This window comes from Ambystoma mexicanum, chromosome 6p, assembly GCF_040938575.1.
Source record: "Ambystoma mexicanum isolate Mex_15411 chromosome 6p, UKY_AmexF1_1, whole genome shotgun sequence".
Classification (NCBI taxonomy): Eukaryota; Metazoa; Chordata; class Amphibia; order Caudata; family Ambystomatidae; genus Ambystoma; species Ambystoma mexicanum.
Genome location: NC_090935.1, coordinates 998,353,120 through 998,374,756, shown reverse-complemented (window position 1 = coordinate 998,374,756; position 21,637 = coordinate 998,353,120). Strand labels below are relative to the sequence as shown.

Below are 21,637 nucleotides of genomic sequence, written 5' to 3'. Positions count from 1 at the left end.
GCAAGCAGCCTCGTCCCCACCGAGCCACTCAATAAGCATGAGTGAGAAGTGACGTGTGATCAGAATGGCCGCGGGGGCACTCCAATATTGGCGGTACACACCTAGAGCATCGAGACTTGGAGGAGATTGTGACAGGAGGGGCTGGTGTGGAGGGTCGAGAGAAGACTGGGAGCGATCCACACTCAGACAGGTCCCAGTGCTGCTGGAACTGGCGATCCGACGCAAGGAGACAAGAGCCAAGGGAGCAAGAGGTGTGCGTATCGCGCAGGACATCCCCTCCAGGACCAGGACACAGATGGGGACAGGAGGCTTGGTGGGCCAGTTACCGGCAATGTACCCAAAGTAAAATGGCAGCCGGGGTGTTGGAATTGAACGCCCCGGAGCAGCAATGCCGGGGTGCCTGGAAGCGCAGATGGTCTTGTAAGCGGGATACAAAGGTGAGGGAAATTTAAACCCTACGCACCTTGAAGTTCCGTGCGGGCTACCAGACTTAAGGAAAAGGAGGAGACGGTGCATGCCGCTGGCCTGACACGCTCCCGGGATACAGCTGCCCCATCCAACTGGGGAAGACACCGGAAGAATCTTGGCAAGAGGTGGTGGAGCGTCTATAATTTCTTGAGGTTTTCTAAAAGGGACTGAGGAGGCACCCCACGAAGCGGGGAACAAGTAACTGTGAACGAAAGTAAGGGGAATGCAGTTACGATTAGCAGAGGAAGAGAGAACGAATTACAATCCCATTCACTCGTAGCCTCAGCATTGGAAAGTGACGGGCCAGGAGGGACAATTTACCCCTGGATCTCTACCCATTAGCACATGGAGGAACATTATGGAACAGTGAAAAAGGGAACATAGAGCAGAGCAATTTTCATATTCTCCTCAGATAGTGTATATCAGGTAACACATCGCCCGAGCACACAAATGCTCCCAATGTCCAACAGTAAGGGAAAGGCAGCGATGGCAGGACAGAAACCCCCAACGAAAAACAAGGCTAGCAGCATTCAAAATGTGTGGGGGCCAGAGACATCGCCTCAGGAGGCACGGAGGATCAGGCAATACCATTGCAGGCAAGTCCAGATTTAGTGGCCATTGCAATGCGCAAAGAAGATCTGCACAGTGCTTCAAAGAATTCCAGGACCAATTCATGATAACTATCCAATCCCAATTTGCCCAAATGGAAAGCTGAAATGAGACAATCCTTGCAGGAGTTGAAGACCAATGTGGCAAAATTGGAAGAAAGGGTTGACACTACAGGATATAGAGGGTGAATCTAATAAAAACAATGAGGTCCTGGAACACTTCTCTCGCCTCTCACACAATTTGGAAATTCAGTGCAAGGATCTAGAAAATCGATCACGAAGATCCAACATACAAATTAAAAGCTTATCAGAATCCATTGATGATAAAGACCTGACGGCTACAGTGCAGAATCTATTTGTGGACCTTTTCTCAGGGGACAGAGATGAGACTGTCTAATTGAATCGAGCATACAGAGTTGACCCAAGAAGAGCAGGCCCGGGTGCGTGACCTAGAGAAGTGCTGACGACAGTTACTTCTTTTTGCCAAAAATAATCCATACTATAGGCAGCGCGAACCTCAGGCCCGATTAAGGTTAACTACAGTGAAGTCCAGTTATACCAAGATTTGGCCCAGATATCGCTTCAAAAGAGAAGGGCCATGGGCCCTGTGGTGAGATTCTTGCCCAAAAACAAATCCGATATCAATGGACGTTTCCATTCAGACTGCTCTTCACATGGGAGGGCAGGTAGCACAAGATCATGACCTGTGAGGAGAGACAGCATATTTTGCAAATACAGGATGAAATCAGTGGTCACGACAGCATTAGAACATCTGACCGACTGGAAAGACAGGGCATGAAGCCTTCGGGATGGAAGACGGCAACGAGCAAGGGCAACGGGAAGGGAAGGCTGTGAACATACGCCTCTTCCTAAAATTGATGCAGGCTTCTTAAGTGCCAAGGACGAGTATGCTCGTCCTTTTTGCATAGACTTCAATAATAAACAAAAGGGATTTGCTATTTGGAATACCAGAGGCCTCGGCAGAGAAATTTTAGACTTTCACAGGATGAGGTGATGCACATATCAAGTAAGAGCCTTAAGAGCCAATCAGGATTCACTGGTAGGTGAAGCCGGCATCTACAACAAAGGCATTTTAAACAAAGGCTACCCTGTCCGAGCCAGGAGTGCCGGAGGTCTGCTCCACATACCTTACAGTCTACACTCTCCGATTACAACCTCCTTGATCAGTCCTTCAAACCCTTTCCACCATGTTTTGCAGCCTCAACGTGAGGTAAGAGTCACAGTCCATCTATTCGTCTCGTAAACCCTCTCCCGATATCCCTTTTCTTTGTTTGCATACCGCATCAGATACGACTATATATAGTACAGCTGCCCTGCTACTAAACTACCTAGTAACTTTTCTACCTTGCGCAAACCCCTGCAGTCAATCAGCCTACGGGACCAATGTGCATGTTAATGGCGAATTGCTTACTACGTTTTGACTAATGTTGCGGTCCGGCCTCAATACTACCCAGACTGCTTAGTCCGAACGCTGAACTGCATCTACCTACTGCACCTGACTGTGCCTGCTTTTTAAATGTTTCCCCGTCTAGCGCCAATATTTGACTCACATCTGTATTCTGTATCTTTAAGCTCCCGTTACCTTACATATTCATACCATACTGTGCCTAGTTACATGCCCATTATTACCTGGTAAGTGCTCATTGCCTTGCCTAGTCTCATGCTGAACTATAAATGTATTCTCTATCCTAATTCCTGTGGACATCGGATATTGCCAAGTGTAGATATCTCTGTGATCAACATACTGCCATTTATGGATTTGCTTTAGTGCACACTATATGCTAAAGACACTACCAATAGTGCCATGAAGGAACATTGCCTACTAGTCATGTGTATTGTAATATTGTGTTCTTATTGTACACCCAATATTGAACGCTTAGGCACACCTGAATATCCGCTATTGTAGACGGCTACACAATATTTGGAATATAGCAGACTCTGATGTATACTTCTATGCTTGTAACTTGCTAATTCGCTTTACACCCCAAGCCCCCTCTTACGGTGCATGCGCAGTTTGAAAGTTGATATTGTGTAACCTGTGCATATGTAATTTGTGCAGTACCTAATGCCCACTCCTGCCCAGTACTAACAGGGACCCATCTGAATTCCTCCTCTCACACCACAACACCTCTAGCACCGACACTGTGCATCTCGAGGTAACCGAGGAATAACGAGTGCTCAACGCCATCTCTATAAAATAAAGAGAACCCTACATGGTTCCTATCAGCCCATCTATCAGTGGGGTACAAATGTGCAGCAAAGTATCCTTGCTTTAGACATACGACTCAGTAACTGACTCTGAGTACACTATGTATGTCACTACTGCCATATATCCACTCCTATCGTGTTCCCTACTGGTATTAAGTCAACAGATCAGTACCATAGGTCACCCTACCATAATCGCATCTCACCTTACCATGACTAATATCTCACCATCCACTATGAATGCAATACCCCCCCACCCCCTCTTCACCCCAACAGAACTTTAACTTCCAACATGGTATAGTTACTAAAGATCCTGCAGGGAATATGACATATGCAAAATCACATTCTGACCACTACTATTCGGACCAACGACTCCCGGTGAATCATAATCCTACCCAGGGTTTCTCCAAAACGAACCTACCTTGCCTGCCACACATTAGCTAGAAATATTAGACTCCGATCCAGATTGATAAGACTCTACAAACAACCTGCCACTAGGACCAATATAGGCCATAGGAGAGAATGCCCACCAAACATTCAAAATGCTAAATCCAAACATAATCCTGCTACTACTTCATCCACAACCAAAACTGATGGTCTTACTTATAAAAAACATCAGAATAAACCCCTTTCTACGTTACCTGACGAAGAAGTAAGGGTACTTCTCCTAACCCATTGCAAGAAAACCCTGTCCCAGACCTCAAGGGTGCCTTAATAAAGGCCAGATCTCTAGTGGCTCACGCTATTGAGATAGCCGACCTAATACGAGCGGAAGACTTACTTTTTAGCCAGAATCATGGCTACATGCAGCAGCAGGCCCTGCCCTAATGCTCGCTGTACCTGATAATTATTCCTTTCTCAGAGCAGACAGGGTCGATGCACGTGGAGGAGGCATAGCTATCATAGCCAAATCGAATCTAGATATGTGTTACACTCACCTGTGTCTCTGCAGGAGCGATGGATAAGCCTCCTTTGACCCGAGATTTCACTTCCCCCGTTTCGCCCGGAGGGACATCTGTCAAATACAAGATGTACAGTCAGACCAGAATTCACCCGTTTTCCCCTGGGCCCTTCCATTCTCTCTCTTTGTGCTGTGATGTCCCTTAAGGCCTTACCCTGAGCTTTAGTAAGGTGTGCACTCCATCCTGCACTCGCAGGGGCGCGATTCACTCGTAGAGATGGTGCCAATATCTGTTGGCTGAGTTCTGATGCCACACGCTGTTATGTGCCTTCACAGCAAGGCAGAGTGTCCAATGTGCCAGTTTCTTCACTAGCTAAATAGTCCTTCCACAAAGTGAATGTTGCGCGGTGGATGTTGAGTGTCCGGAATTGTCCTCATTTGCCAAGGTATGTTTTGGGCGAGTAGCGCTGCGTGTAGAAGTCAGCCGCTGATAGCTATGCTCAGCGTCACTGGTTCGAGCGCACCTGGTAATGTCTTCTCCTTTCCCTTGCAGGAATGGTTTATGGAGTGCTAGCGCCTCGAGACTGGGTTCAGCGCTTCTGGAGACTTGGTGGTCTGGTAAGTAGAAACTCAGGCGAGTATGCACAGCGTTATTAGAGAGTGCGCAGTGAATAATGTCTCCGCGTTATTGGAGCGAGCGCAATGAATAGTGTTTCTTCTTTCTTTTGCAGGGCTTTGAGCGCTCGGACCACTGACCTGTATTCCAGCGTAGCGAGAAGATTCGATGAGTATGCGCAGCGTTATGGAAGTGTGCGCGCTAACAAAGTTCTCCTTTCTACTTACAGGTGCCGGTGTAGGATTCTCCTCTTGACCGGAGAAGGCAGCAGCGTGGAGAAAGCACAAGGGTAGAACCGGAGCAGGTAAGCGGAAGTGGGATGATCCGGAGCAGGTAAGCAGAAGCAAGATGATCCGGAGCAGGTAAACAGAAGCAGGTGGATCTGAAGCACGGCAAGTGTGTGGCTGATGCAGCTCACAGTAAGCAACACGAAGCACTGGAAGGATCATGGGTGTGGCTTATATAGCCAGCCACACCCAAACACTAGAGAGCTCATGAATTGTCATGCACTTCTGTTTGGCAACGGGAAGTGGTATGCCAGGCCTGCCAAGCCTCCAACTTATTTGCCCAAACTACCTGCCTGGTACCCACGACAGTCTTCCCCCTCAAGGCCCCTCCCGATTTTGTGTGTATGGGTTTTGGTTTATCCGGATAGTCTCGATGGAATTTCCGCACCAATCGAGGGGCATGCACGTGTGTGCTGGGTTCCCATGATCTTTCCTGGGGTCCGTACCCTTTCCAATCAATTAATACAGAGTCTTTCGTACTAGTTTAGAATCTAATATGTTCTTTACCTCATATTCTGGTGCTTCTTCCCCTACTTGAATGGGTGCGAGAGGTGTGGAAGTTCGAGTTCCTGGGTGTGCTGTTTTAATAGTGACACATGAAATACGGGATGTATACGCATATGTTGTGGTAACGCCAGTCTCAAGGCTGCTGGATTAATCACTGCCTCAATAGTATATGGGCCAATGTATCTTGGCTGAAATATTTTGGGACCTTTTAAAGCAATGTGTCTAGTTGCCAGCCAGACCGAATCTCGATAATCTGGGGCTTTTCGTCGATGGCGGTCAGCGTTCCTTTTCTGTGTTTCTTTGGCTTGTTGCAGGTTCTTACTGACCTCTCTGGCTGCTTTCAAGATGCTGGCATGCAGGTTATTTACTGCGGGCATCTCAATGTTTTCTGGCGGGTCGTAGACAGATGTTCTGGGGTTTCGACCATATATAGTGAAGAAGAGTGTTGCTTGGGTTGATGAGGGTGTTGAATTGTTGTAGGCATGCACTGCCATTCATAGTATTTCTGTCCAGCTTTGGCATGTTTGGTGTAATAGACAGCGCATGGTCTGGTTTGTGCGCTCGGTTTTGCCGTCCGTTTGAGGATGGTGATAGAAGACAGACTGATTTATACTCTTGCCAGGGCACAACATTTCTTCCAGAAATGAGATACAAATTGGCTGCCCCTGTCAGAAACAATTATGGTGGGGAATCCGTGTAACTTGATGATTCGGTCTAGAAAAACCTGCGCCAGAGTCTGAGCAGTGGGAATACCTTTCAGAGCTATGAAATGGGCCACTTTGGAGAAGAGGTCAACTACTACGAGGATGGTATTATAACCTGAGCTAGGAGGTAAGTCAGTGACAAAGTCCATTGAGACTGTGTGCCAGGGCGCTGGTGGAATGGGTATTGGCTGAAGGAGGCAGGCTGGGTTTTGCCTGGATGTCTTGTGTTGTGCACACACCTCACAAGTACCTATGTAGGTAGCAATATCCTGATGCCAAGTTGGCCACCAATAAGATTTGCTCACTTTCTTCATGGTTTTGGCTATACCTGGATGGGCTTCTAATAGCGAGTCGTGGTAGTCCGATATAATTGCTTGTTGCAGATCTTTAATTGGAACGTAGAGACGTTTTTGGTAATATGGTAGTTTGTCTTGAATGTTGAACTGATCTCCCTTCGAGTCACTAGCCTCTAGGTCTTTTTCAGACATATTTTCTTTTATTGTTTCCTGCAGTGTGTTTAACTGAGATGGGCTCATGCAGAAGCCGAGAATTTTATGGCTGGGTATGATCTCCACCGGGTTAGAGGCATTGTAGACTTCCTCTCATGTGCCAATGCAGGATAACACATCCACTTTCCCATTCTTAACTCCGGGATGGTAGGTGATCACAAAGTCGTATTCCATTAAGGATAGGGCCCAACGGAGTTGTCTTGAAGACTGAGCTTTTGCTGAGCGTAAGTATTGCAAGTTCCGATGATCCGTTATTGTGATGGTGTGTTTTGCTCCCAGTAAATAATGTCGCCATTCGCACAGTGCACTCTCGATTGCTAGGAGTTTTCTCAGAAATCGCATAGTTTAATTCTGCTGGGGAGACTTTTCTTGACAAAAAGGCAATGTGAGGAAGGCATCGGTTTCGGGATTTTGTAGAGACAATACGGACCCCATGGCAATGCTTGAAGCGTCCGTTTCCACAATGTACAGTAAATCAGGCTGTGGGTGTTGCAGTATTGGGGCTGAGGTACATTTTTCTTTGAGGGCTCGGAAGGCTTCTTCCACCGCTGGTATCCATTCGAACTTTCGATGTTTGCGCAGCAAGGATGTAATTGGGTGTACAATATGTGAGAATCCTGGTATGAAGCGTTGGTAGAAATTCGCAAAACCTAGGAAACTCTGCACTCCCTTTACAGACGTGGGTGAGGACCAGGCGAGGATTGCCTCCACTTTTCTATTGTCCATCTTGATTCCCTGCGGGGTCAGTACATATCCGAGAAACTCCACCTCGGTGACGTGGAAGGAACATTTTTCAAGTTTTGCGTACAGTTGGCTTTCACGCAGCTTGCAAAGTACAGCTCGCACATGGGTTACGTGTTCTTGGGGGGTGGTGGAGTAAATCAGAATGTCATCGATGTAGACGACTGTGCAGACATCGAGGCGTTCCCGTAACACATCATTCATAAAGTGCTGGAACGCAGCCGGGGCATTGCAAAGCCCAAAGGGCATGACCTGGTATTCGTACAAGCCATAGCGGGTACGGAACACAGTCTTACACTCGTCCCCTTTCTTCATGCATGGGCCCTTCCCTTCTCTCTCTTTGTGCTGTGATGTCCCTTAAGGGCTTACCTTGAGCTTTAGTAAGGTGTGCACTCCATCCTGCACTCGCAGGGGCGCGATTCACTCGTAGAGGTGGTGCCAATATCGGTTGGCTGAGTTCTGATGCCTCACGCTGTTATGTGCCTTCACAGCGAGGCAGATTGTCCAATGTGCCAGTTTCTTCACTAGCTAAATAGTCCTTCCACAAAGTGAACGTTGCACAGTGGATGTTGAGTGTCCGGAATTGTCCGTATTGTCCTTATTTGCCAAGGTATGTTTTGGGTGAGTAGTGCTGCGTGTAGAAGTCAGCCGCTGGTAGGTATGCGCAGCGTCACTGGTTCGAGCGCACCTGGTAATGTCTCTCCTTTCCCTTGCAGGAATGCTTTATGGAGTGCTAGTGCCTAGAGACTGGGATCAGCGCTTCTGGAGACTTGGTGGTCTGGTAAGTAGAAACTGAGGTGAGTATGCACAGCGTTATTAGAGAGTGCGCAGTGAATAATGTCTGCGTTATTGGAGCGAGCGCAATTAATAATGTCTCTTCTTTCTTTTGCAGGGCTTTGAGCGCTCGGACCACTGACCTGGATTCCAGCGTAGCGAGAAGATTCGGTGAGTATGCGCAGCGTTATGGAAGTGCGCGCGCTAACAAAGTTCTTCTTTGTGCTTACAGGTGCCGGTGCAGGATTCTCCTCTTGACCGGAGAAGGCTGCGGCGTAGAGAAAGCACAAGGGTAGAACCGGAGCAGGTAAGCAGAAGCGGGATGATCCGGAGCAGGTAAGCAGAAGCAAGATGATCCAGAGCAGGTAAGCAGAAGCAAGATGGTCCTGAGCAGGTAAACAGAAGCAGGTGGATCTGAAGCACGGCAAGTGTGTGGCTGATGCAGCTCACAGTAAGCAACAAGAAGCACTGGAAGGATCTTGGTTGTGGCTTATATAGCCAGCCACACCCAAACACTAGAGAGCTCATGAATGGTCATGCACTTCCTGTTTGGCCTGCCAAGCCTCCACCCAACTTGCCCCAACTACCTGCCTGGTACCCATGAAAATATGAGACTTGCCCCTTCTCTTGACATCAAATCTTGCGAATCTGTTACCGCTAAATTACCCATATCTGACTCACAAACGCTCACTATTCATCTTATCTATAGACCTACAGGCCCCATTGGTGCATTTGAGGAGGACATCTCTACTATCTATCCTAAGCAGGAATAAAAAGAACATTACAACAAATAAGCTTATACCGCTACTACTACCTACCCTTAATTCACTGCCAGATACTAACAACCCCTCTACCTTATTAGTAGATGCATACAATAAAACTATGGCCAAAGCCTTAGATAGCATTGCCCCCCTAAAATTGAGGAAAAGTAAACCTAGAGCTCACCTGAACTCTTGGTTCACTCTGCACCTCAAAACTATAAGGGCTGAAAAAACAAAATGCAAAGTCGCCTGGAGACTCTTAACCTCCGATGAAAACAAATCCAATCTCATCAACATTTCGTCCCTATATAAGAAAGAAATATGACTTGCCAAACAAGAAACGTACAACCACAGGATTTTACAAGCTAATTCAAGCACAAAGGAACTTTTTGTAATCATAAAAGAGCTTGAAGCTTCGGTCCCAGTGCCAGACAATTGTGTGAAGGACAGACTCTGGTGTTCCAACATTCAGAAGGCCTTAACTAACAAAGTCACCCTTCTTCAGTGCAAAATTGTCAACAAAAAAGCAAACATACTCAATACAGACATACCTGTCAGTACCCCCTCGCACCCTCATAAACCAGAACAACGCTTTAGCTTTTCTAAAGTCTCAATCCTTGAGGTTGAAAAAATTATCCTCTCCCTTAAACCCTCAAATTGTCAGGGAGATAAGTGCCCAGCCCAAATGATTTAAGATGCTGTGAGGGACCTCGCCCCCTTCAAAACTAAAATAACAAATGCCTCATTCAAAACTGGCACTATCCCAAACAACTTAAAGGAGTCCTGAGTCCTACCCCTCCATAAAAAACAATCCTTAGACCCATCCATACCCACCAACTACAGGCCTATTAAGACAGTGCCCTTCTTACTTAAAATCCTAGACCGGGTGGCCTATCTCCAGATACAGTAGTACTTAGAGTCCAACCGGCTCCTGGGAATTTGCCAATCAGGCTTCAGGCCCCAACACAGCACTGAAACCGCGTTGATTGATCTCAAAGCACAGATCGACAAACTCTGGGACAGGGGGATTGCAGCCCTACTACTTCTTCTAGGTCTCTCGGCTTCCTTCGATTTGGTGGACCACAAGGTCCTATGTAATCACCTTGACTCAGCAGTCCATTTTTCACAGTATGCCATAGCTTCGATTCCGTCCTTTTTGAGCAATAGGATCATGAGGGTCTTCTCGCCCTCAGCGGCAGCAGACCCCATTCCTATCACATGTGGTGTGCCATAGGGCTCCTGTGTCTCACCCACAATGTACAACATTTACTAAGCCCCTTTTCGATTATCTAGACCATCTATGCAGATGACACCCAGATTCTCATACCGCTCACCAGGGATTATGACAAGAATTTGGCCTTGGTAAACAAAATCTACCTCATCATCCAGGCAAGGATGGTCGTCCATGGACTATGCCTGAGTGATTACAAAACCGAGCTCATTATTCTGGGGACTGCTATAAACCTCTATAAACTTGGCGACAAATGCACCTCATTTAACATCGATGGCAACATCATTAAAGTTGCCAAAGAGGTAAAAACTCTAGGTTTTTACCTAGACTCCACCCTCACCTTTGCTAAACAGGTTAACACCATGGCATCTGCTTCTGCAAACACATGTAAATTGATCAGAGATGGTAAACCATTCTTATCCAAGAATAGATGCACCATTCTTGCCCGAGCTTTAATTCTGTCCAAACTGGATTACTGCAATTCCCTTTACCTGGGCGCTAGCAAGGTCATTGTTAACAAGATCCAAATTCTCCAGAACAATGCTCTGAGAGCTGCACAGAGTATTACTAGAAAAGAGCACATTTCAGAGGTAAGGAGACAGAATAAATGGCTATCCACCAGTGACAAAATCCTGCTTAAAACGGTCTCGCTAATCCACAAATGCCTGAACAACGCTGCACCTCCATACCTTATGGAAAGAATTAATAGAAAAATCTCCAGCCGTCCTACTAGGACTGCCAACACAAATGGTCTAATTGTTACCAGGTTCAAATTGACCAAAGCTGTAGGGAGTAGCTTCCCAGTCAAAGCAGCTCAACTATGGAACTCGCTCCCCCCTTCCTAAGGGCGGACCAAACGTTCCTGAACTTCAGACATAACATCAACAAATGGCTTAGAGAAAATGACCACTAATTCGCCAATGACTGACCTACTCTCTCTTCACGTCCCTTACTACCTACTAGACCTTGCTGTAAATAGATAAAGTTTATTTTATGCTGTACATTAACTCTTTAAATTTGTAATTTATGCAAAGATTTTTCCTTTCGCATGTATGACGCACAGTCTTCCTACTATATAATATTTGCAAATGTTTATATTCTTTTATGTAACTTGTAGCTATTTCTGTGTAACACTGTAATCCTATTATGTAACTTTGTAACTTTAAGCTGAAAGCATTCGTGTATCCTCTGCGCCCTGATACCCCTGGGTTTGGTGCGCATTACAAATAAACAAGAAGGCAGCCCATGCGGGCCACTGCACGGTGGCTGGCTGTTTGGAATCCGAGAGTGGGGTTTAGGATGCCCCACTACATCCGGGCATTCATAGGAACGTTAGCTCTCCTCAGGGAAAGTGAAGGTTAGTAGGTTGTTGGGACTGGGGGTTGGTTTATGGGTATTAATGAGGGGGGTGGGAGGAAGAGATCTGGCACGGGGATGAGGTGGAGAATCTTTACATGCAGTATAATGGGACATATGTAGTACTAAACCACAATGGCAACAGTCAAAGTCTTGTTTTATAATTTGAAAGGCATGAACACATCAGTAAAAAGGAAGAAGTTCGAGAGATATGACAGGGGTGAAACCTGATAGCCTAATGTACCAAGAGACTCGCATCTGAAAAATGGGAATTGGGAAACTAAGGCTTAAAGGTTACTCCGAGCTATATCTGGCTAATGCTGTAGACAAAATGACAGGGGTGCTTATTGCAATAAGTGATAGATTAATGGTACAGGTCCTGGACACTAGAATGGACGCAGGAGGGAGATCGTTTTTCTCAACATAACATTTGGGCCCCAAACTTACATTTTGGCAAATTGATATGCTCCCAACACGGGAAAAGATGGATTCTTAAGAGGGGCGCTTTCACAATTGGAGGGATTTGCTAAAGGGGACATAATATTAGCAGGAGAGAATGGGTCCCTCAGGTGGATAGGAGCGCGGGAGCCACACAGGTGGCATCCAAAGCACTGTGGGTCAAACAGATGGAACTGGGAGTTATCTCCCTATTATACCATGCGGCACTGCTAATGCACATACAATAGGTAACATGGCTGGGGACCTCTGGAGGTCGAAATTTCCAACAGACATAATGCAAGATCCCATTTTAGCAGGAACATTAAAGGACAACATCAATATAGATTTTGCTGAGAATGAGTCCCAGGGAATGGCCGAGAAAGTGCTGTTAGATGCCTTCAAGGCGGGAATCTGATAGCGATAAAAGCAGCAAGGGACAAACAAAGAAGATCACAAGAGGCGGAACTAGTGGATAAAGTGAAAGAGATACAGGAGGAATTGGATAAATGTCCCAATAGGACTCTGCAAAGGGCATTGAAACAGGCGTGGGTTCACCTGGAGGTTTTTCCCATGAAGCAAGCTGAAAAAACCCTACTGTTTATGAGGCAATATTATTATATAAAAGTGAACAAGGCAGATAAGTTAGTTGGACAACTAAAAAGGGAAATTCGCACAAGTACACCCTTGAAGTTCAAAAAGAACGACGGGGGGATAGCGGCGACTAATGAAACCATCCTGGGTATATTCCAGGACTATTGTGGGTCCCTGTATACATACGAACAACCCAGAGGGGGGTAGACAAGAAACATATTTGAACAAGGTCCCATTGCCACGAATCACCCAGGAAGAAAGGGAGAGAGTAGAAGAGGATATACAGGAGGAAGGAGGGTTATATGGATGCTTCTGAGAAAGAAGGCACCAGGTCCAGATGGATACCCTACGATTTTCTATAAAGAAAACTCCTAGACACTTTCGCTCCACGATTTACGAACCTATTTAACTCATTCAGACAAAAGGGTATGATCACTGACACAATGAATGAGGCCAGGTTGATTGTGCTGCCAAAACCAGGTAAAGACCTGACACTTTCGGGGTAGTACAGGCCTATAGCGTTGATAAATACAGATGCCAAAGCGTATGCCAAAATACTGCCGAATCGATTGATGGACCTCCTGCTTACACTTACAGGGCCAGACCAATTGGGGGTTTATACATAGGAGACAGACTAGCGATGAAATTTGCAGGGTTTGCCATCTGATAAAAGAAACGCCCATTACATAGACACCGGCTTTATTGATTTCGCTAGTTGCAGAAAGAGTCGAGTGGTAACTATTATTTCAAACTGTGGCAAACAGCGCTTGGATTAGGTTTTTTGCATATGGTCTGAGCTAATTACTAGGCTCCTCTGATTTGATTGGCAATTAACGGATCTCTATCTAACAAGACAGCTGTGACCTGTGGGACGAAACAAGGATGCCCCCCTGTACCCTCTTTTACATGCTATCTATTCTATTTGGAACAATATGACTTGGGGAACTTTTTTATAGTCACTCTTAGACCTCCGCGACTTGATACAACATGATAGTATTGCAGTGTCGCACTGATGCATGCAGAGAACGAAGACACAGAGTTCCCCTACTCCGTTTGTAGTAAATGAAAAAGGTGGTTTCTGCACTCATCTATTACTGCGCCACAGGGAGTTCGGCATTAACCAACACCAATTTCTCTTAGTTCATCATATATTTATTTATTTGATCGCCCATAATGATGACACATGTTTCGGCACCCTACATGTGCCTTTTTCAAATCTGGGCATAGATTGTTTAATAAACTGTGTACAAGATAGCAAAAAATAATAAATAAACATAATTGTAAGACAATTTTTATGATATGTCAATAGAACAGATTCAATATTCATATCAATCATATTATCAAGCATATGACCCAAATGAATTATCAATTTTTACAGAAAAACAAAAAATCACAAGTTAGTTTCCACACAATCACAATTAAAACAAATAGAGTGTAAACAGAATCACAAGTTTGTATCCACATAATAACAATTGAAACAAATCAAGTGTAAATCCATTATGAAAACATACCATCATGGCGCCCAGTTGGGTTGATCGGACATAAGAGAATATCGTGGAGGGAGGAGGAAGGGAAGGGAAACATTGTGATATATAAGGGGGGGAAAAGAAAAAAGATATAATAGACATAAGCTCAAGTTAGGTTAATTTTCATTTGCTAGTTTAACTTAATTTACATCCGCCTTGAGATGGGGCTTACCTATCGTCGGAGTACAAATAGCTCACTGATGTCATGTTGTCAGAAAGAGTCCCATCAGACTCACAAGCGCTGCACGCACTTAATCCATATAAAAGAAAACAATGGAAAAATATATTATTTTCCTGCGTAATGCAGAATTTCAGTCATAAGTCTACCATGTCAGGGTTCGGGTTTCCACTATTTCTACGTTCATTGTGGAATTTATGATATACAGATAATCGTTATCGGAAAGAGATTGGCAATAACTGTCAAAAAAGACATAGACAACATTATATAAACACTTCATGGCTGCCCGAGAGGGCTCACAGTAGAACCCGACGCGTGAAGCATAAACCAGAATTTTGAGGTAAGCCCTGAGGGCCGGCGCAAGCCCACCCTGTTAGCCTCCCAATTGAAAGAAGGTCCGCAGAAAATAGGCAGGCTTCTAGTTGCCGCTATGTTTTGTGACGACAATCATTTTACGAATGCACACACAAATACATGTGCAATACGAGATATGTATGCAACAAGAAATACTTTTTAGACAGTTATTGCCAATCGCTTTCCGATAACGATTATTTGTATATCATAAATTCCACAATGAACGTAGAAATAGTGGAAACCCGAACCCTGACATGGTAGACTTATGACCGAAATTCTGCATTACGCAGGAAAATAATATATTTTTCCATTGTTTTCTTTTATATGGATTAAGTGCGTGCAGCGCTTGTGAGTCTGATGGGACTCTTTCTGAGAACACGACATCAGTGAGCTATTTGTACTCCGATGATACATAAGCCCCATCTCAAGGCAGATATAAATTAAGTTAAACTAGCAAATGAAAATTAACCTAACTTGAGCTTATGTCCATTATATCTTTTTTCTTTCCCCCCCTTATATATCACAATGTTTCCCTTCCTCCTCCTTCCACGATATTCTCTTATGTCCGATCAACCCAACTGGGCGCCATGATGGTATGTTTTCATAATGGATTTACACTTGATTTGTTTTGATTGTTATTATGTGGATACAAACTTGTGATTCTGTTTACACTCGATTTGTTTTAATTGTGATTGTGTGGAAACTAACTTGTGATTTTTTGTTTTTCTGTAAAAATTGCTAATTCATTTGGGTCATATGCTTGATAATATGATTGATATGAATATTGAATCTGTTCTATTGACATGACATATAAGAATTGTCTCACAATTATGTTTATTATTTTTTGCTATCTTGTACACAGTTTATTAAACAATCTATGCCCAGATTTGAAAAAGGCACATGTAGGGGGCCGAAACATGTGTCATCCTTATGGGCGATCAAATAAATAAATATATGATGAACTAAGAGAAATTGGTGTTGGTTGATACCGAACTCCCTGTGGCGCAGTAATAGAGGAGTGCAGAAACCACCTTTTTCTATTCTATTTGGAACCTCTCCTAGCGAGGATTCAGGATATGGAATAGATTAAAGGTATAGACATGGCTTGGGAAGAGCATAAAGCGATGGCATTCGCAGACAATATGCTAATTACAATAGCAGATCGAGAAAAGTCAATACCGTCACTGTGGGCAGAACTAGAGGAATTTGGTGTGGTTTCAGGTCTAAAAATTAATAGACAGAAATCTGAAATATTGAATTTATTGCCCAACCCTGTTGATTTGGAGAGGTTGAGAGCTCCCTCTCAGCTGAAAGTAGCAGAGAAGGGTAATACCTACTTAGGAGTTTTTGTTGGCAAATTCACTAGATCAAAGATATAGAGCAAATGATCCCCAATTACTGACAAAAGTTAAAAATGATCTGCAGAGGTGGAACCCTCTAGTGGTCTCTTGGCTAGTGAGGATAAAGGTAATAAAAAGGGTGATCCTTCCCAGAATATTGTATCACTTTCAGGCACTCCCGCTCCATGTGCCGAAAACCCTCTTTAAATCCCTTACGAAGCTCATTTCGTCCTACATATGGCAAAACAAACCCCCCCAGGATAGCGATGAGCACCATGATGGCTCCAAGACAAAGGGGAGGGCTGGCGCTTCCGCACATTTATAGGTATTATGTGGCGGCACAATTGAGAGTAATAAGGGAATGGTTTGCAGGGGAAGGGCAGAAGGGTGTGGGCAAGACAGGAAAGGGCAGTAGTGGGTGTACCCCTTGCCATACTATTATGGCTTAAGGGGAAATACTGACCACCCAATGTACGAATCAGCAAGATAGTGGGCTTAGTGACAGAAGTGTGGGACTCAGCAGTGAACGAGGCGGCCCTTTCCCCGAGCCCATCTCCATTCCTTCCGATGTATGGAACGAGGAGCTTTCACAAAATGGAAGGAAGCAGGCTGTGCGAAAATAAGAGACATGCTCCAGTAACAATTAGAACATTTGAGGATTGTGACCTTAATATCGCATAACATGAGAGGATAGATTGCAATACAGCCAAATGAAACATTGGCTATCCAGCTCGGGCATTAAAACTGCGGCCCTGCAACATCTGATGCCCTTTGAAACATATTATGATACATATGGGTTTGAGATAAATAGTTTCGATACTGTACAGATTTTTAAACAACAATACAACCCAGGTACAATGGAAATTTATAAAAAAGGTGGGGCACCACACTAGGAAAGGTCACGTCAAGAGAACAATGGGAACACCTTTGGGGAATCATACCAAAATTAACCTGCTCCATCCAAATAAGGGAAATGTGGTATAAGGTGATACACCAATGTCATTACACTCCTGAGCGACTTAACACTATGTATCCAACCACATAAATTCTCAGTTGGAAGGGCTGCAAAGTCAAGGGGGATTGGAAACATACTTGGTGGGACTGTCCAATTTTGCAACCGTTCTGGGTTGAGGTAAAGTGCATTTGGAGGGAATGCTTCAGGATCTGAGTTCCATAGAAATCGAGGTGTGGTTATGTGGCCTTTGGGACCCAAAAGTGAAGACATGTACAAAAACGCAGAAATGCAGTTTTGTGGTCCTGCTCAGAGTGGCTGAGGTGGCACAAAGGTGTAAAAAAGCACTAATACCTACAGATCAGGTTTGGCTTCGGAAGATATGGAACTTTTTATCAATGGAATAGGCCTTGTATGTACTTCAGGAAGAGCAAGCCACCTTCACACAGGACTGGGATGGTGTGCTGACTTCTCTCCAGAAGGACTATATGAAGAAATGGTGTCCACACAGTACACAGATTATGGACATAGTTTGAGTGCAATGTGGTATAGGCACGGAATGGATCTAAGTGTAGTACCTCTGGCAGATGGGTGGGGGTGATCTGGGGAATGTTCTATTTTGTTGTAAAAAAACGGACATACAAACAAATGATGGATAGGATCCAATATTTTCCATAGGCTTCCTGTCTCAAGCACCTGCTACCCTTTGAGCAGGAGCCTGTCCCAGATTAAATGGAAGATATTTTTATTTCAGAATCCATAATGTCTTCAATCAAGCGAGATTCACCTGGATGTTATAAATAATACACGTTACTCAGACCTTCAATTGGAAACTTTATGAGCCCCAAGTCTTGTGTCAATATTAATATTTCTTAACTATTCTTTGACAAAATAGTTTAACTGTGTACAAATTATGCTTGGCAGAACATTTTTTTTTAAAAACAATTTTTATTAATGTTAAACAACCAACACAAACCAAACTTGCAGCATACACAATAATGTTTCAGTTATATATTTCTTCAATCGCGTGCGCTGCTTCCCGTATCCCACCCCCCGTTACGAGCCTATTTCTACTAATGTTCTATTCTGCATCTTGTATGGAATATTTAGTTCCGAGGGTTCTGGTAGGTCTTGCACTGACCCAAATAGTTCTGCTATCAACTGTTTCCAGGCCATCAAGGTCTCAGCCTCCCCCCCCCCCCCCCAACACTACTAGCCTCTTGCCATAGCATGGTCTCCGCCTCCGCCCACTTTTGTAAATCTTTCCACCATACTTCCAAACGTGGTTTGTGACATGTCTTCCATCCCATAGCTATTCTCCTTTTCGCAAGCGCATATGCCAGATCTTTCAGTTTGCTTACGTGCCCAAATTTACGTGGCCTGGGGAAGCCCCCCAACAGACAGGCCCATACTGTATCTACCACAATCTTGATACCCTTCTCCGCGAACTTATGTTCAATCTCCCACCAGAAGCTCTCAATAATCTGGCATGACCAAAACATATGCACCATGTCCACATTCTCCTCATTACATTTAGGGCATGCCTGTCGTCCTGCATTTTTGAACTTGGCTATCCTTCAGGTACACCCCTATGCGTGACATACAGTTGCATCTGTTTGAGTCTGGCATTCCTCGACACCTTCTTGTGATACCCTTGCGCTCGTTCCCACATCCCATCTTCCATCGGGGCTCCCACCTCGTTTTCCCAATCCAGTCTCAGCTGCGTCACCTCCTTGCCCATTTTAGTCATCAACATCTCATATATCCTAGATGTCTCATGGCCCCCCTCCGCTATATCATATATTACATCTATAATAGCATCTGGTTCTCCTTCCAGTACCAGTTCAGGCCACATTCTCATGATCTTCCGCACCAATCTATGATATGTGATATCTTGGCCACTGTGTAGCCCAGTTCCCATCCCCAGCTCCTCAAAGTCTGTTATGATCCCATCCTGCCAAATGTCCCCAATCGTAACTATCCCAACCGGCTTCCTGTGGTTCCTAATCAACTTCCATAACTGCTCTTCCCCACCTGCCAGCGCAACCAGTGGCACCTGTGGGGAGCACGGGTATGGGTTCTCCATCAATTGACCAGCCCTACGCCACATCTTCCACCCCAGTACCATCATCTCAGGGTGCCCTCCCATTACTGCTGGGGGCAACCACATAACCTCCCTCAGATAAAACGGGCCGCAGTCCCGCCCGAACAACCTGGTTTCGGTGGTTACCTCTTCCGAGAGCCATTTGGCCACATATTGTTGTTGACTTGCAACATAATAAACTTCATAATTTGGCAATTTTATACCCCCCTTCTCATGAAAATTATGCAGCTTCCAGAGGGCTAATCTATTCCATGTGCCGTGTCACAGGACGTCCCTGCACATGCTGTCCAGTCTGTTGAAAAACTTCTTTGGTATAAAATATGGAATATTCCCAAAATAATGCAGGAGCCTGGGCAAAACCACCATCTTTAGCATCGCACTACGTCCCATCACTGCCAAAGGCAGCCTTACCCAGAACCGCATGCAATTCACAATTTTCTTGATGGCTACCTCTGTATTACACTTGTGCTCTTCTTCAACCGTGTGGTATATGTCTATGCCAACGTAGTGGAATGTGGTAGCCGCCCATGGTACTTGCAACACTGGTAGCTGCTCTAGGGGAATCCCGCTATACACCCCCAATGGGAACATGCTAGACTTCTGAAGGTTCACCACTATACCAGACATGTCCGCATACCTTCCCATCGCTTCCAAAATATATTGGAGGTTTTCCTCTGGATGTCGCAAGTACAGTAGTATGTCATCTGCGTATAGGGATATCAGATGTTGTTCACCTCCCGCAGGGATGCCTATCGTGTCATATTGCTGCCTTAAATCGATCGCTAGGGGTTCCAAAGCCAGTATATAAAGCATGGGGGACCATGGACAGCCCTGTCTGGTTCCTTTTTTAAGCTTCCATCTCTCCGATATCACAACCCCGTTTTTACTCTGGTCAGCGGTTCGCTATATAACATTTTAGCCCACTGCAAATATCCCAGACCCATCCCATAGCCAGCCAGAGATGCCAACAGCCATGGCCATCTGACAGAGTTGAAGGCCTTTATTGCATCCAGCGAGACAATCGCCAATTCGTCCTCGCTTTCATTACCATATTCAATGACTCTATGGAGTCTTCCAAGATTATTAGATATATTCCTATTGGGGACATAACCCGTCTGATCCGGATGTATCAATTTGCCTATGACCCTGCACAACTTATTTGCCAGAACGGCAGTTAAAATTTTACTGTCTTGATTTAACATCGACAGGGGTCTATAAGAACTGCAGCTATGCCCATGTTTGTTAGGTTTAGGAAGCGGTATTATAAACGCTTCTCTAAGTGACTCTGGCAATCTGCCTAGCTCATACGCCTCATTCAGCATATCTAGCAGCGGGGGGAGCACCTCATCCTTAAAGATCTTATAAAATTCACTTGGGAGACCATCTGCCTCTGGGGTCTTACTGGTTGGCAACTGTCTCACCACCTCTCCTAATTCCTCCAAGTTGATCGGTGCGTCCAGTTCCTCCCTTTCCTCAGCACTGATCTGCGGCAGTCCTATGTCCTCTAATGTTTCTGCTATCATTACCCAATTATCCTCTCCGTTCTCCCCATACAGCTGCCTGTAATAGTTTACAAATTCCTGATTAACCGCCTCCTGGGTATCCACCACCCCTCCGCCTTCTTTCGTTATTGATCTGATCGGGGGTCTGGGGGTTTCGCTCTTATATAACCATGCCAAACTCCGTCCCAGTTTATCTCCTCCCACATGCTGTTTCTCTATGTATTTTTTTATAGTTAAGGTTACACAACCTCTCCCAGAGCCCTGTGCACTTTTGCTGCAGCTCTTGTATCAGATCAGTGTTTTGGCTGGTACTGTCCCCTCCCTTCAGTGCCCTTTCCAGTTCTCGCTCAGTGTTCTGCAGGTCCGCCAGGATCCCACCCTGCAACCCCTTAGATTTCGCGATGGCCACCCCCCTCATCACAACCTTAAAGGCCTCCCACAATGTACCTGTCGACTCCACACTGCCCGTATTCGTCTCAAAGTAGCTAACAATCTCTTCCCTAAAGTCCTCCCTAAAGAGGGGGTCTTTAAGCGCCTCTGCCCTGAGGCGCCATGTCGGAATTCTTGCTCTTGGGGGGCAACACTGCCATCCAAGGAGCAGGGGCGAGTGGTCGGAAAGGACTCTCGCTTTATATTCCACCTGTGTGATCTCCGTCAGTATGTCCGGAGTGACAAAGATATAATCTAGCCTTGTGTGCAATTGCTGTGGGGCAGAGTAATGAGAGTATTGCCTCTCATGAGGATGACGCTCCCTCCATGCATCTTCCAGCCCAAAGTCATGCAGCAGCGTCTTTAACGCTTTTGCCGACAGGGCAGGCCTATCCATCTTTCCATCTGATCCGTGTACCTTAGGGTTTAATACACAGTTAAAATCCCCTCCCCAAATCACTGCGCTCCCCACACACATGCTAAGCTTGTTACACAGAGTTTTAAAGTAGGCCGCCGTGTTCTGGTTCGGGGCAT

The 21,637-nt window shown here is 45.2% G+C and overlaps 1 protein-coding gene across 6 annotated transcripts in view; it reads right to left on the bottom strand.

Moving 5' to 3' along the window:
- Nucleotides 1–21,637, bottom strand: part of GRAMD2B (GRAM domain containing 2B) — an 864,945-nt gene that overhangs the window by 102,399 nt on the left and 740,909 nt on the right. The gene's annotated exons all lie outside the window — the stretch shown is intronic.